General features: G+C 35.6%; 2 long non-coding RNA genes across 2 annotated transcripts; both read left to right on the forward strand.

Moving 5' to 3' along the window:
- Positions 1-8,133: 8,133 nt before the first annotated feature.
- On the forward strand, positions 8,134-10,427 carry LOC110899496. The gene is made up of 3 exons (XR_002570323.2): positions 8,134-8,295; positions 9,418-9,506; positions 9,938-10,427. It is a non-coding gene; the product is annotated as an uncharacterized LOC110899496 (long non-coding RNA).
- A 3,534-nt stretch (positions 10,428-13,961) lies between these two features.
- On the forward strand, positions 13,962-16,433 carry LOC110899495. Its single transcript, XR_002570322.2, has 3 exons — positions 13,962-14,287; positions 15,411-15,499; positions 15,931-16,433. It is a non-coding gene; the product is annotated as an uncharacterized LOC110899495 (long non-coding RNA).
- Positions 16,434-16,972: the final 539 nt, after the last annotated feature.

Raw genomic sequence — 16,972 nt, forward strand, 5'->3', positions numbered from 1 at the left:
TAGAAGCTTCCATTGCCCACCACGGGGCCGTGTCCAGTGAGCACGGGGGCGTGGTGAAAGTACAGCAGGCGCATTAATTGTAATTGCGAATTACAATTAATGAAGAGAGAGAGTGTCAGACGGGCACGGGGGCGTGTCCAGCAGACACGGGGCCGTGCCCAGCTTTCTGTTCAGCCTATAAATAGGAGTGCTTGGTTTCATTTCAACTCATCCCTTGGCACACCACCTCTCTCACACTTCATCCACCACCCACCACCACCATAACACCATCATCCACCACCATCATCCATTGTCCATCGTAGAGTGTGTGAGTCGTCTCGGGATCCAAGATTGTTCGTAAGAGTTCTTGACAATCAAGTCCATGTTTGCCTAAGTCTCTTACATCACTTGGTGAACACAAGTGTTTAGTATAATACTTTTTATTTTTAATCTTTTGCACTTTTTATTTGGTTTTGTATTAATGACTTTAATAACTAGTTACTTATGTTGAAGGTGATCTTTCCTTATCGTTTGTCCGTGGTGTCTTGGCATTATTTTACTGTCTATATAAAATAAAAGATTTTCACCATTCATATCTCCACGGTCTATATGGAGGTATGTTGGCTACCTGGTCGGGGGTTAAGGGAACTGTTTGGTAAGGGTCTTGCCCTTGTTCAGCGTTTAGAGGTCCTGCCGTGGGTCAAATTTAGTAGGATCTCCTTCAATGCCCATAGGTATTGGAGGGCGGGGATCCAAACTCTTTGACCCCCTCATAAGTTAACTACTATTAATACTATAACCCGGCTATTTAGGACTGTATCCCTGCTGACTCAGACTACTTAGCCGAGGGTAACGTCACCGCCAAAAGCGGGGCCTACCACAATTTGCATTAATAACTTAATTCATTATCTTCCAATAATCCAACCCTTTAGGATTGTATCCTTGCTGACTCAAACTACTGGGTTGAGGGTAACGTCGCCTTCAAAAGAGGGCCTACTACAATAACTAAGATAATCTCTTAAACAAGTGCGAAAGTGCGAAAATAATCAAAGGTTATACTAATACACGAGTCGGATCCAAGTGATTCATCTTGTCTATCTGTTTTTATTTTATTTTTATTTTTCAGCATTTAGTTAGTTTTTATTTTCTTAGTTTAAAAACCTTTTCTAACTTTTTGATTTGATTAGACGTTGAGGATAAACCGGTACTAAAAGCTCTTGTGTACTTGGACGACCTCGGTATCTTACCAACACTATACTACGTCCACGATGGGTGCACTTGCCCATATGTGTGTTTAGTGTTAGTGAATATCGTGTTTTATAAATTTAAAACTTGGCTAAAAGTGTAAAAAGGGCTTAAATATACATTAAAAATATATTACACTACACGCACATCACACGATATACGAGAAAAATAAGAAACATGTGGGTTGTGACCATTTCGCACGAACTGGCAATTTGTGTGAGGCCATTCCACACGAAATGGGCAACCTATATATATGTGTCTTGAGTCTTTCATTTGTAACTTTCTGATTCCGGTGCCGAGGTGCTGCCGAAGTGTCTCCAGCCTGTAAAACGTTGTGAAATTAATATAAGAGACAATTAATGTGATTCTAGTGTGTATCCAGCTGAAATAACTCCAATACGTCTGTTTCCGCCTTTCGTATTGGACGAGATCTCTTCTGAATGACTCGTTTGGTCGTGCAAACGATCCTACAAGTTGTATCAGAGCTCAGGAGGAAGAGTTCTTACCATTTTAGCTGTTTCTCACCAGAATTTCTGATTTCTACTCACTTCTACTCACATTTCTATACGTTTTCATCAAATTAATCAAGATTTCACGGTTAAAAATGGACTGATTTTCACAAATAACAAGCGAAACACTGTTTTAATTAATCCTTGAAGAAATCAGACCTAAAATCGACCTAAAACTTGATCAATTTTGATAGAAACTCATCAGATCGTTCGAACATGGTCCAATTCGTTTGAATTAGAGTTCCATTTCGCACGAATTGAACAGAAATTGGTCAGTTCGCTTGAAAAAGACTCCAATTCGCATGAATTGAACAAGATTGTTCTTCAATTCGTACGAATTGACCCCAAGCTGCTTCATTTCGCACGAATTGACCCCTAGCTGCTCCATTTCGCACGAATCGACTCCAAGGTGTCCCACTTCGCGTTCGTGTGATATATACTCCCAGTTTGTTTGAAAGTTTGAACATTTAGTTCATACGGGTTGTGTAAACATCACATCAGGTTGTTTGAAGTGTGGTTAAAATGTTTGACGAAAAGGAAAATGATAGCCTTGAAAGATTAAATAATTGGTTTGATGGGTTTTGGTATAACAGGAAAGAAAATGGGAATAAGAATGTTTGGGTTAATAGACTTGAATATTTTTTGTGCAAAAAGGATGAAACGTTGGATGAGTTGGAAAACCGGTATGGTAATTTACTTGAAAATTTAAAAGAGTACGAGATAAGGATGTCGAATGCTGAACAGATATCAAAATTTGCAGACGCGTTACCTTCAGAATGGGATGAATTTTTGAAAAACCTGAAAAGGATTCTAGATTCTCAAAGTTTTACTTAAGAGAATTCATTAATGAGCTTAAAACACACAATTATGAAAATAATAAGAAAAAGAAAGGTTTGATAAATTAAATAGAAAATAACTTAGATAAAATGAGTTTGGATGTGATTCTTGAAATAAGAAGAAGAATCAATATGTGTCTTGTAGCAAAAAATGTTATGAAATATGATATTAAGTGGGGTTGTTATATAGATGAAAATATGAATCCTCTTGATTTTGTTAAAATTTTTTGTGCAGGTACATACAAGTCAGAGACAGAGGTAATTTCAAAGAATGAAGAATCCGAGAAAAATGAAACTTCAAGATCTGAACTTGTGTGCTCAAAATGTGATAAATCTAGAGCAGACAGTGTCAAACTCATGAAAGATGTGGAGAGTTTGACATTGGAAAACAAAAATTTAAAAGAAAATGAAAAAAAAATTCAAAATAAAATAAAATTTTTAGAAAATGAAGATGTGTTTTGGATAAAATTAGAAAACAAAGTTTTAAAAGAAAAAGAAACAGAATTTCAAAGTCAAATAAAAGTTTTAGAAAATGAAAAGACAATAAATTCTCATCTTGAGAAAATCACTAAACTTGAAAATGAAGTTGAGAGTGCTAAAAATAAAATTGATGAGCTAGAAAAGAAATTGAAAGGTTTTGTGACCTCGTCAGTATTACTAAATCATATATGTCCAAAACCGATCAATGAAATTCCAATAAGTGATAATGTCACAAATTATGACAAAATCATAATTGAAGATTGTGATGATAAATCTGATGATGAAGATGATAAAAAGAAAATATTTTTGACATTAAAAGAAAAATTTCAAGAAACTGTTTTACAGTCTACTGAAAGAGGTGAATGCTCAAAGCAAAAACCTTTTAAGAAGAATGTAGAACAAAAACAAAATGTTAAAAATTCGGAAAATCTTCAAAACAACAATAAAAGATCATCAGTTCAATCATCCAATCATTATAAAAAACCACAAAAAGTTGAAAATCAAAACTCATAAAAGATTGGTAATAATAAGTGGTGCAGGTTTGACCACGGTGCTCAAAATTCAAATCAAGCTTACAGGAGAAGATGGGATGAAGATTCTTCAAAGACAAATCATTACAATGATAGAAAACAGAAAAATGATGAGTACTACAAATCAAACCAGTGTTATGATTTGAGTGTTTGGTTTGAAAGTGGAGAATGGTACGATAACACAGTGTGTTACAAATGTGGTTTTCAAGGACACATTGCTGTTAACTGCCAGAGTAAGAGTTTTGAAACAAGAAGGTGCTATGATTGTCAAATCAGAGGTCATATTGCCAAAGATTGCCCAATGAGATCAAAAAGAAGATCGAGGGTTGAATCTCATGGAACGGTGAAAAAATTAGTCAAAATTGAAGAAAAGCCCAAAGAACAGAAAGTGAAAGAACAGACAGTGAAACTTTTACAAGGGCAGAAAGATAGATTGAGAAAGAAAAGAAAGAAAGCAAGGGAGTACCTTGAAAAGATTTTGTCCTCGGGTACAACTGTTGATTCAGATAAAAGTTCTGATGAATCGCTTTACTGAACAAAATATGATCAATCAAGTAAAACGAATTCATCAGATACAAATCTGAGGACAAAAGAGAGGATAAAGAAAGAAAAATTGACTAATCAAACGGTTAAAAAATCAAAGAAAGTTAATTTTTCAGATAAAATCTTTATCAAAGTTTTTGTTTTTGAATATAAAAGAAACTGTGAAAGGTCGTTCATGTCACAGGTTGACAAACTTGGAAAACCTAAATCTTGTAAGGATTGGGTTCCAATAAAGGATGGCGATGAATTTGTTTTCTTGAAAACAAAAGAGCCATCTTTTGGCAATGAATCTGACTCGTCAAAGTCAGAAGAGCCACGTTCGGGCAATGAATCTGATTCGTCAAAGTCAGAGGAGCGACAAATTGACGCAAAAAGTGATGATTCCGTGTCGACAATGGATGATGCAAACTTTCCATCATTGTCAAACGGATATTTAAAACAAAAAATTGGCAAACCCAAGGGCCGTCAGGCTTGGGTGTCTATATTCCATATGTAAAAATCCTGACTTGCCGGAGCTCCCAAGTTGGTAATCGTGGAGCATGAATCGGCATCTTTCTTGAGAAATTCACGAAAGTGATATTTTGACCTACAAGTGGTAGTATTCTTGAAAATTGTCATATTTCAATTAACAATTGGTAGTGTTGATAAGTGAACCTTCAAGTGGTTGAAAAAGAGGTTTTCACCTACAAGTGGTTAATCAAGGTCATTAAGTTGAACTTGATTTAACTGTCATACAAGTGGTTGAAAAGGAAAAACAAAGTGATGAATTTAATCCCCGATCTTACAAATGGTTTCAACAAAACTAATTTTCCGGAAAAACCATTTTGATTAAAACAAACTTAAGTGTTTTGAAATCATAATGGGAAAATAGTTTGTTGTCAGGGGAAGTTCTGATTGTTTATGCCAAGTGGATGGAGAATTGAAGCAATTCATATCAGTTTGTCAGTTTGTTTGTACAAAAAATATTTTCAAATTTTCCTTGAAAATCAAAAATTGAAACATATTTTTGATTTTAGGGGAAGTAAAAATTTTAGAAATTTCGAAAATTTGAAAAAGCCAAAAACATGATAAAATCTAAAAAGCCAAAAACATCGAAAAACTATAAATGAGTTTTGTTGTGAAAAAGAGGAAATGATAGTACACCAGTGGACTATCACAACATGCTAAAGAATTGGAATGTCAAATGGGATAAACGGTCTCACTGATGATATGCGAGTAGGTTTTTATACATTCAGTAGATTGTCTTCGAGATATAAACCTAAATATCAAATACTTACTTATCTCGTGGGGAACATCTCTCGGATATATAGGTAACCCCTGAAATCTTGTTTGAAAGGCTTTCTATTTCTGACATACTAGGTCTTTGTGCGTGATGATATCTGGGGTATATACCTGGACTTCTGATTTTGCGGAAGCAATAGCCTAGTCCTCGTATAATGCTCTGCACTACTTAAATTTTTAAGCCCACCCTCAGCATAAAAAATGATGAAATATTGAAAAATGCTAATCATGTGTTGTTGAAGAAAAGATCCCCAAACGGGACACACCTAAAGACGAGCCATCATCTCTTTGTCTGAACGGCAGTTCTAACCTGAGCTCTCATGGTCTCGCATTACCCGTTTACAGATATCATTAGTGTACACTCACCTGTAAGACTGAATATAGAAGTCTGGATACGGGAGTATATTCTGAGGTGGGACACGCGAATAAGTTTAAGTGCTTAAAACACTAAATTCGTATCTCGTAACAGTTGAACTTTGTGTGAAAATTTAAGTGGATCAGTATACTGACAATCTAAGTGAATCGTTTAGAACTTAAAATGTTTAAAGCTTAACGGTGTTAGTGATATGCCTCATAAACTGATATGATCCTCTTATACAAACTCACAAAAATATTGTCTGTAAATATTTCTTTACTGCTTTTCATTAAAAACAAAATCTAAAAAGATTGTGTTTTAGCATAAAATTTTGAAAAATCAAAAAGATTTTCGACAACTGATGTTTGAAAAGCTGATTTTCAAAATTCCGGGTGCTAAACATGATGAACAGAGGTTTGGGAGAGTTTGTTGGAAATGAGAATTGATTTTGAAACGATTAAATGGTTCATTAAGTTTAAACCAAATTTAAATGTTTCAATTGCAAGTGGTTAGCAGAGATTCTAAATTTGTTAAATCTTAATAATTGTGAAACTTATGTTTTGGGTAGGGGATGTGCAGGCTAGCCAGGTTTCGATTCCCGTGGACTTTTAGCATAAGGATATGCAGATTTAAGACAGGTTTCAGATCCTGTTGCTACGAAGAGCCAGGAAACGTTTCTAATCCTGTAAAAGCTGCAAAGTGTGATGAGCAGAGTTTGAGTCAGGTTTCTGATCCAAAGATTGTGAATTCTAGACTGCGATCCCAGCTTATCGAACGGGGGAGTCTGAAGACATTAGAGCCAGATACAGATTATGGATCAACATTCAAGGGGGAGTTTGAATGTTATAGAGCCAGGTTTGAATCCTGTTGTCCACGCAAGCTGCTGATGCTGAAGAACTTAAGCAATCAAGAGATCTGGTCAAGAGAAGTTAGAAACAGGATGGCATTCTGGAAGAGAGAGAGAGAGAAGAAGAGATAGAGATTGAGGTTGCTTACAATGTTAGATACTTTGGAAAGAGCAAGAAGACTGATCAAGACTGAAGACTTGTCATGCCAAAGACTCGACACCGAAGACTTCGTCAACATCCAAGGGGGAGTCTGTTGGTGCATATGTCTATCGACTTCGTCTTGTATCGAGTCTTGTGATAGATTAGATAGATCAGGGCACGATATACGAGAAAAATGAGAAACATGTGGGTTGTGACCATTTCGCACGAAATGGTAAAAGCCATTTCGCACGAACTGGCAATTCGTGTGAGGCCATTCCACACGAAATGGGCAGCCTATATATATGTGTCTTGAGTCTTTCATTTGTAACTTTCTGATTCCTGTGCCGAGGTGCTGCCGAAGTGTCTCCAGCCTGTAAAACGTTGTGAAATTAATATAAGAGACAATTAATGTGATTCTAGTCTGTATCAAGCTGAAATAACTCCGATACGTCTGTTTCCGCCTTTCGTATTGGACGAGATCTCTTCTGAACGACTCGTTTGGTCGTGCAAACGATCCTACAAGCTTCCATCAGGGTCTTTTCTTCTTCCTCTTTTCTATTCTTTCTCCATGCCTTTAATTCCTCCTTTATTGCCTTTAATTTTATCGCCATCACTTCGTCTTTAAATCTGGAATCGTTGCTTTTACTCAGCCCTCTCCTAACTGCCTCGTCAAATCTAGGTATCAAAAACCAACTATTAAATAATCTAAATGGGGACGGACTTAAACTGTTGTTTACGGTAGTTAAGATTAACGGACTATGGTCTGAAAAATCTCTATTTAGTGCCATAAGTGATGCGTTCGGCCATCTCCCCATGAAGTTATCACAAACTAGCACCCGATCTATTTTACTCAGATTTGTGCCATCTCCAGATAAGAAAGTAAACTTCACGCCCCCCATGTTATATTCCTGAAATCCACCTCTGCTAATAAAACTATTAAAGAACATAGCTCCACCTATGTCAAACTGGGAATTAAATTTCTCCTCCGGGTACCTAACTTCATTAAAGTCTGTAACACCCCGAAAACGGGTTTGGTAATCAAACCACGTTAATACTAAAAGACGGGTAAAATACCGTTAGTGGTGAAAATTTACCCGGTAAATATTAGGATTTAAGTAAATAAACCTAATATTAATTAAAAGGAGAATAAATACTTTGAGAAAAGTAAGTTTATAAGAAGCCCGAGTTAACGGGACTTAAAATAAAAAGGGTTATAACTCTCGAAACCCACTAAGTAACTAGGAATATCAACCTAGTTAATTATGTGGTTTGAAAACAATAAAGAAAACTTGGTTTATAATCCTTTTGGTAACTCTAAAAACTTGAGGGACTAAAAGTGTTAAATGAGAAAATAGTTTTAATTTAATAAAAATCAAAACACCAAAACACACACTCATGTGTGTGTTCTGGTCGTGGTTTACACAGGAGCCAAAAAGGGTTTTTATCAAAACCCTAAATCACAAGAAATTCAGCCAAATCAAGGGAAATCAAGCTAGGAAATTGGGGCTTTTAATAAATTAGTGATCACCAAACCTAGGGGATTACAAGGTATGTCAAAATTCGTTGTTTGATTCTATTCAAAATTATGGATGAACAATTATAATCCGAAATTAGTATTGCATGAATGTTGTTTGGATGATATTGAAGTGAAATAGTGTTTAGGAGTAAACCCTAGACAAGTATAAATTGAAATCATGCTTAGCTCAAGTAAATTCAGATTTTTGTTGATGCTAAATTGAGGTATAAGATGTTCTTAGGGTTTTGATCGCTAAATAAATAGTGTTATGATGTCAAGAACATGCTTAATTTGAAAGCTGAATTCAAACGGTTCTTGATCAGAATTTACAGCCAACTTGTATTGGCTGTAACCTGGATAAAACGTGGTAAAAACATGTGTTTCTTGAGCCTAAAATGTAATTCCAGGAAATATCTTTAAAACCCCACTGGCATCGCATTTTTTCGATGAAAATTGAGCGTTTTATGAATTTTTCCGTATCAAAGGTTCAAACTGCGTTTTCTGGCAGAATCTGCAGCCCATTACGAATGTCATAACTCAATTTAGGAATTGAGTTATGCTCTCAAATTCTTACTGTAGAAAGTATTAAGTGATTAGAAGAATTGCCAATTGGAATTTCGTCAATCGGATAAACGAGGAATTTTTAATGAATTTTTCCGTAAGCTGCAGTCAGAAGTGACGAATCTGATTGCAGCTTAGTAAATGAATTTTTACGAATTCTTGGTAAAGAGTTAGATCTTTAAATTTTAACACAAGTTCGAACCCTCCGAGGGGTACGCCACACAAAAAAATCATAATTTTTAAAGACATGTAAACAGGTTAAACAGGTCACCAAAAACAGCCTATTTTCAGTGATATGAAACTTGATTTTTGGTGTTATAAATTATGCCCACAAAGTTCATATGTTGAAACTATGAATGAAACACGTAATTTCCTAATTTATTTAATTAGGGGTGATACGTGATAATACGGAATCTAATCATAATGTAGATTTTAGTTAATTACACGTACCATATGATTAGAGGTAGTTAACTAGTAGAAAGTTAAAATTTACTAATGACGAAGTCGAATAATGATTTCGACATAGAAAATACGTAAGGTGGAATAGTCGTATTTGTTAATGACTAATCTAACCACCTTGTGAATGATGATAGTTTGACGCCTAACAAGCTAGGTGGAAGCTTGTGGATGAAGCGGGTCAAACGGAGCGCGTACGGAAAGAAAGGCGTGGCATGGATGCAAGGTAAGTATAGCTTACACTAGCCTTATATGTTAGGATATTCTCTTATCGTATTAGTTATGAATGAGATAAATACATAATTGAGGTATGATGTTCCGGCGTGTAAACGTATGGAACAAAGTAGTCAATCATGACAAGAAACCATGTGGATGGTTAAAAGGAGTTAAATCGGTAAATTGGTCATGCGTTGACCATAACTATTGGTTTTGAAAGACACAGTAAAACATAAACCATGATAGGCTAAAAAGTGTTAAGAAATGATTAATAAGTGAAATGACCGCACGATGTAAACCGGAGCGAGTCATGTAGATGAGATGGTAATAAATATCATCTCGTCAACATATTCGGTCACTTAGACCAAATGGGTTAAAAGGTGAAGATATCACCCTTTGACAATAACGACTAATGATTTTTGTCGAGTTATATTATTTCAGGTGTAAATGTCAAATGGGTATTAGCAACGCTATGAATTAGCGGTTATAAAAGCAAGGTATTAAAAACGGGTCAATATATTGATCTGCGCCAGGTATGTGAAAAAGGGTAACCCTCATTTAGAACATGTGGTTCAAAGAGTGTTAAAAGTAGTCAAGGTGAACATTTGGTTACTTGATAAGTAAACCAAATGTTTTAGGTAAGGAACATTGTATTTGGAAAGCTTAATGACTTTTCAAACAAAATCATAGGTTAAAAGAGGGATTACGGGTCAAAATAAGCATACGAGTGAAAACAGGTTTAAATTGTGTAATAAACCTGTGATTATAACCTAATATGGTAAATAACCTTAATTTGAAGTAGTGTACGTGATATAAAGGTTAAACAAGTATGTTTGTTTGATAAACGTATAAACGGGTCAAAATTTTGGTAAAAGAGTAATAAGCCGAAGACTTAAAAGTCTTAAATTTTATTAATCCGGATGTTGGATTTTAACTCCATATGATGGAAGATTAAATTACCATCATGTAGGAAGAAACGGTAGATCAAACGGATAAGCGGTTTGAAAGATACGAAAGTTTTCGTGTCGAATAACGGCAAAAATAGAGAAGCTGGATGCAGAGTCCACCGTAATTTACGGTCCCACCGTAAATTACGGTGGAGATGAATTGGTTACGGTGCTAATTGTCTGTTGTACGGTAGAAGAATAGAAACCCAGGGGCCACCGTAATTTACGGTCCCACCGTAAATTACGGTGGAGATTATTTTTTTTTATATTTTGTTTTCATTTGAAAATCAATTGTTTCCCGGATATCGTTCGGACATGATGTAAACCCCGTATGACTAAAGCATTTCATGTTTATGAAATGTAGGTACACCTTGGACGCCGGAAGACGATCAAGCTCAGCGAAGAACCGAACACGATAATGATGCACGCTTCCGCACTTTGCTACGTTGTAATTTTTAAACAACGAATTCGATCACGTTATGTAGAATAACTTATGATTTATAAAAGTTTTAATAAACCCGTATTTCCAAATGTTTATGAAATCTTAAATTACATGATTGTTTTACGTAAAATTTACGTTAAACCTTGAATAATAAGACCGGGTGTTACAAGTTGGTATCAGAGCCTTGGTTTAAGAGATTCGAGTATGGTGGGGAGGAACCATGCTTGGACTTAAACCTTATGCTCTTGACAAAGAATAGTGTTCGGTTCGAGGCTTGATCGCAAATCCGGTAAGTACAAGTACGTGAATAGTTAGTATGCTAAAGTGTTGTAAACAACACATAGGGCTATCGTGTGATACGCGTTACCCCAATTAAAATGATTGAAATAGTTGACGAAAATACGCGCGTTGACGCGTGCAGTAGAAAAAGCCTTGTATTATAATACGGGCGATTATTACGGTTGACGTTACTAACTTTTGTGAATGTTTTAAATTGAAGGACACTCGCGTTTGAAGACGACGAGAGTCAAACGAATTGTGGATATGATGATGGAACGGTCCGAAGTATGACAAGAGAAGCATACTCACCGAGGACTAAATCGCGTAATGACCGCGAACAAGGTTAATGGCAAAGAACGCCCGTTGGGGGAAAACATTACCAGGTGCACATTTTAAATAATAGCATAAATAGTAATATGCAACAATAAGTAGGAACTTAAAAGTTGCATATGTAAAATTAAAAAAAAAACTTGGAAAGACCTGAATAGAAAACCTATCCGGGATATTGTTTCCAAGAAAAACAGATAGAGGTATTACTTACATAGGGCGTGATGTGAAAACTGTAAAAAGGTCATGCGTGTCATGTGTTAATCGCTTACTCTGGCCAAGTAAGTAGCGGCATATGTTACCATGAACTTCTTACGGCGGACACGTTTACATCCGATGTAGTAAGGGCAGGGTGAATGGGACTAATTAAAAAGTGCCCAAATGAATCAGATAAGCAAAATACTTGGTAACAATGTAAACGCACAACCAAGTGACGGGAGCGTATTACATTAGGATAATGAGCCCGAGTGAAGGGACAAACAAGCATGTAAAATGATTCAGACAAGTATTGGGAAAGAGTGTACTTACACTCGAACCCAGAAAACATCAAGTATTGGGAGGGAGTGTACTTACACTCGAACCCAGAAAACATCAAGTATTGGGAGGGAGTGTACTCACACTCGAACCCAGAAAACATCAAGTATTGGGAGGTAGTGTATTTACACTCGAACCCAGAAAACATCAAGTATTGGGAGGGAGTGTACTCACACTCGAACCCAGAAAACATCAAGTATTGGGAGGTAGTGTATTTACACTCGAACCCAGAAAACATCAAGCATGTAAAACGATTTAGACAAACATTGGGAGGGAGTGATACTTACACTCGAACCCGGAAAATGCAAACATGTAAGATGATGTAGACATGTATTGGGAGGGGGTGTACTTACACTCGAACCCGGAAAAATGCAAACATGTAAAGTGATGTAGATATGCATTGGGAGGTAGTGTACTTACACTCGAACCCGAAGAATACAAATAAGACTCTTAACAGGCCGATTTTGTAAAACACCAAATTTGAGAACGAAGTAGGAATATAAAAGAGAAACGAAGTCATAATACATACCGTAAGGGTTGCAATAATAACGACTTCAGTAAAACACCCAGTTGATGGGTAAGGATTTAAACACATGCGTAGACTGAGAAACAGGAACGCGAAATAGAAAGTCAAAAGACTCGGAATATGAGTCATGACTAAAAGATGATAAGAATCTTCGCGAATATAAATTTAGGTAATTGCGTTCAACCAATTCAAAGTTGGACGGGTCAAATAAAGAACGAAGTCTGACATTCATAGGTGATGAAAATTCACCTAAAATGAGTCAAACGAGGCAATTAAGAAAAAAAAAATGGAGGGGCCAAAATGACCGACGGGTCATGAACTAAAGCAAAGGGATCATAAGGGCCTCGTCTTAAAGAGACGAAAGCTTAAGAAAATAGCCTACGAGGTTAGGTGAAAGAACCTACGGGTCAATAGCGTAAGGTGAGGGAACTTGTTACGATCCCTTGCGTAAAACGAGAACGAAAAACAATAAATTAGGGGTTGTCAATTCCCTTGACGTAAGTAATTACATAGTTAAGAGATAAACGTTATACTAAAATTCAGATTTAGTAAGAAATAATATTTTTATAAATATAAATTCTGACAGGAATTTGAATAGTAATCATAAAGGGTTCAAGTCTTGACGCTGATAGGCGCAAGACGATATATTCGAAAACTGATCTTTTTGAAAATGAAAGGTTGATATAAATTAAACATGCGTGACACGATCACGGTCAAGAAATGCAATGTGAAGTGGAATCACATTATAACCAAGCGAGCGGTAAAGGTCATTTAAGTAATCTGGTTGCTTGTAAGCGGTAGATTCGGTATAACTAAACCGAATAAATGAACTCTGAAAACAGAAGAAATTGTTGCTAAAAGTGAAAGACTTCACTAAAGACCCTTAAACGGGTCAAGGTAACGGATTCACCAAGAGTTCGGTAATATCTAAAAGCGATGGAAATCGCTAAGTTAACTAAACAAGTAAAAAAAAAAAATAACCGAATTACGCTATTTCAAGCACATTATGTCGTATCAGGTACGTAGAGGTTCTGTAACCAGAAAGACATTACCATAATTTTTCTGGTAATACTAACAATTGGTTAGAGTATGAGTAATGCTTAAGAAATTACTCAAGTCAAAACGCATTGAGTTTAGAACTCAATGAACTATGTAAGAAAAGGTTTCGAGGACGAAACCTCTTTAAGGGGGGTAGACTTGTAACACACCGAAAACGGGTTTGGTAATCAAACCACGTTAATACTAAAAGACGGGTAAAATACCGTTAGTGGTGAAAATTTACCCGGTAAATATTAGGATTTAAGTAAATAAACCTAATATTAATTAAAAGGAGAATAAATACTTTGAGAAAAGTAAGTTTATAAGAAGCCCGAGTTAACGGGACTTAAAAGAAAAAGGGTTATAACTCTCGAAACCCACTAAGTAACTAGGAATATCAACCTAGTTAATTATGTGGTTTGAAAACAATAAAGAAAACTTGGTTTATAATCCTTTTGATAACTCTAAAAACTTGAGGGACTAAAAGTGTTAAATGAGAAAATAGTTTTAATTTAATAAAAATCAAAACACCAAAACACACACTCATGTGTGTGTTCTGGTCGTGGTTTACACAGGAGCCAAAAAGGGTTTTTATCAAAACCCTAAATCACAAGAAATTCAGCCAAATCAAGGGAAATCAAGCTAGGAAATTGGGGCTTTTAATAAATTAGTGATCACCAAACCTAGGGGATTACAAGGTATGTCAAAATTCGTTGTTTGATTCTATTCAAAATTATGGATGAACAATTATAATCCGAAATTAGTATTGCATGAATGTTGTTTGGATGATATTGAAGTGAAATAGTGTTTAGGAGTAAACCCTAGACAAGTATAAATTGAAATCATGCTTAGCTCAAGTAAATTCAGATTTTTGTTGATGCTAAATTGAGGTATAAGATGTTCTTAGGGTTTTGATCGCTAAATAAATAGTGTTATGATGTCAAGAACATGCTTAATTTGAAAGCTGAATTCAAACGGTTCTTGATCAGAATTTACAGCCAACTTGTATTGGCTGTAACCTGGATAAAACGTGGTAAAAACATGTGTTTCTTGAGCCTAAAATGTAATTCCAGGAAATATCTTTAAAACCCCACTGGCATCGCATTTTTTCGACGAAAATTGAGCGTTTTATGAATTTTTCCGTATCAAAGGTTCAAACTGCGTTTTCTGGCAGAATCTGCAGCCCATTACGAATGTCATAACTCAATTTAGGAATTGAGTTATGCTCTCAAATGCTTACTGTAGAAAGTATTAAGTGATTAGAAGAATTGCCAATTGGAATTTCGTCAATCGGATAAACGAGGAATTTTTAATGAATTTTTTCCGTAAGCTGCAGTCAGAAGTGACGAATCTGATTGCAGCTTAGTAAATGAATTTTTACGAATTCTTGGTAAAGAGTTAGATCTTTAAATTTTAACACAAGTTCGAACCCTCCGAGGGGTACGCCACACAAAAAAATCATAATTTTTAAAGACATGTAAATAGGTTAAACAGATCACCAAAAACAGCCTATTTTCAGTGATATGAAACTTGATTTTTGGTGTTATAAATTATGCCCACAAAGTTCATATGTTGAAACTATGAATGAAACACGTAATTTCCTAATTTATTTAATTAGGGGTGATACGTGATAATACGGAATCTAATCATAATGTAGATTTTAGTTAATTACACGTACCATATGATTAGAGGTAGTTAACTAGTAGAAAGTTAAAATTTACTAATGACGAAGTCGAATAATGATTTCGACATAGAAAATACGTAAGGTGGAATAGTCGTATTTGTTAATGACTAATCTAACCACCTTGTGAATGATGATAGTTTGACGCCTAACAAGCTAGGTGGAAGCTTGTGGATGAAGCGGGTCAAACGGAGCGCGTACGGAAAGAAAGGCGTGGCATGGATGCAAGGTAAGTATAGCTTACACTAGCCTTATATGTTAGGATATTCTCTTATCGTATTAGTTATGAATGAGATAAATACATAATTGAGGTATGATGTTCCGGCGTGTAAACGTATGGAACAAAGTAGTCAATCATGACAAGAAACCATGTGGATGGTTAAAAGGAGTTAAATCGGTAAATTGGTCATGCGTTGACCATAACTATTGGTTTTGAAAGACACAGTAAAACATAAACCATGATAGGCTAAAAAGTGTTAAGAAATGATTAATAAGTGAAATGACCGCACGATGTAAACCGGAGCGAGTCATGTAGATGAGATGGTAATAAATATCATCTCGTCAACATATTCGGTCACTTAGACCAAATGGGTTAAAAGGTGAAGATATCACCCTTTGACAATAACGACTAATGATTTTTGTCGAGTTATATTATTTCAGGTGTAAATGTCAAATGGGTATTAGCAACGCTATGAATTAGCGGTTATAAAAGCAAGGTATTAAAAACGGGTCAATATATTGATCTGCGCCAGGTATGTGAAAAAGGGTAACCCTCATTTAGAACATGTGGTTCAAAGAGTGTTAAAAGTAGTCAAGGTGAACATTTGGTTACTTGATAAGTAAACCAAATGTTTTAGGTAAGGAACATTGTATTTGGAAAGCTTAATGACTTTTCAAACAAAATCATAGGTTAAAAGAGGGATTACGGGTCAAAATAAGCATACGAGTGAAAACAGGTTTAAATTGTGTAATAAACCTGTGATTATAACCTAATATGGTAAATAACCTTAATTTGAAGTAGTGTACGTGATATAAAGGTTAAACAAGTATGTTTGTTTGATAAACGTATAAACGGGTCAAAATTTTGGTAAAAGAGTAATAAGCCGAAGACTTAAAAGTCTTAAATTTTATTAATCCGGATGTTGGATTTTAACTCCATATGATGGAAGATTAAATTACCATCATGTAGGAAGAAACGGTAGATCAAACGGATAAGCGGTTTGAAAGATACGAAGTTTTCGTGTCGAATAACGGCAAAAATAGAGAAGCTGGATGCAGAGTCCACCATAATTTACGGTCCCACCGTAAATTACGGTGGAGATGAATTGGTTACGGTGCTAATTGTCTGTTGTACGGTAGAAGAATAGAAACCCAGGGGCCACCGTAATTTACGGTCCCACCGTAAATTACGGTGGAGATTATTTTTTTTTATATTTTGTTTTCATTTGAAAATCAATTGTTTCCCGGATATCGTTCGGACATGATGTAAACCCCGTATGACTAAAGCATTTCATGTTTATGAAATGTAGGTACACCTTGGACGCCGGAAGACGATCAAGCTCAGCGAAGAACCGAACACGATAATGATGCACGCTTCCGCACTTTGCTACGTTGTAATTTTTAAACAACGAATTCGATCACGTTATGTAGAATAACTTATGATTTATAAAAGTTTTAATAAACCCGTATTTCCAAATGTTTA

Source organism: Helianthus annuus, chromosome 13 (assembly GCF_002127325.2).
Source record: "Helianthus annuus cultivar XRQ/B chromosome 13, HanXRQr2.0-SUNRISE, whole genome shotgun sequence".
NCBI classification, from domain to species: domain Eukaryota; kingdom Viridiplantae; phylum Streptophyta; class Magnoliopsida; order Asterales; family Asteraceae; genus Helianthus; species Helianthus annuus.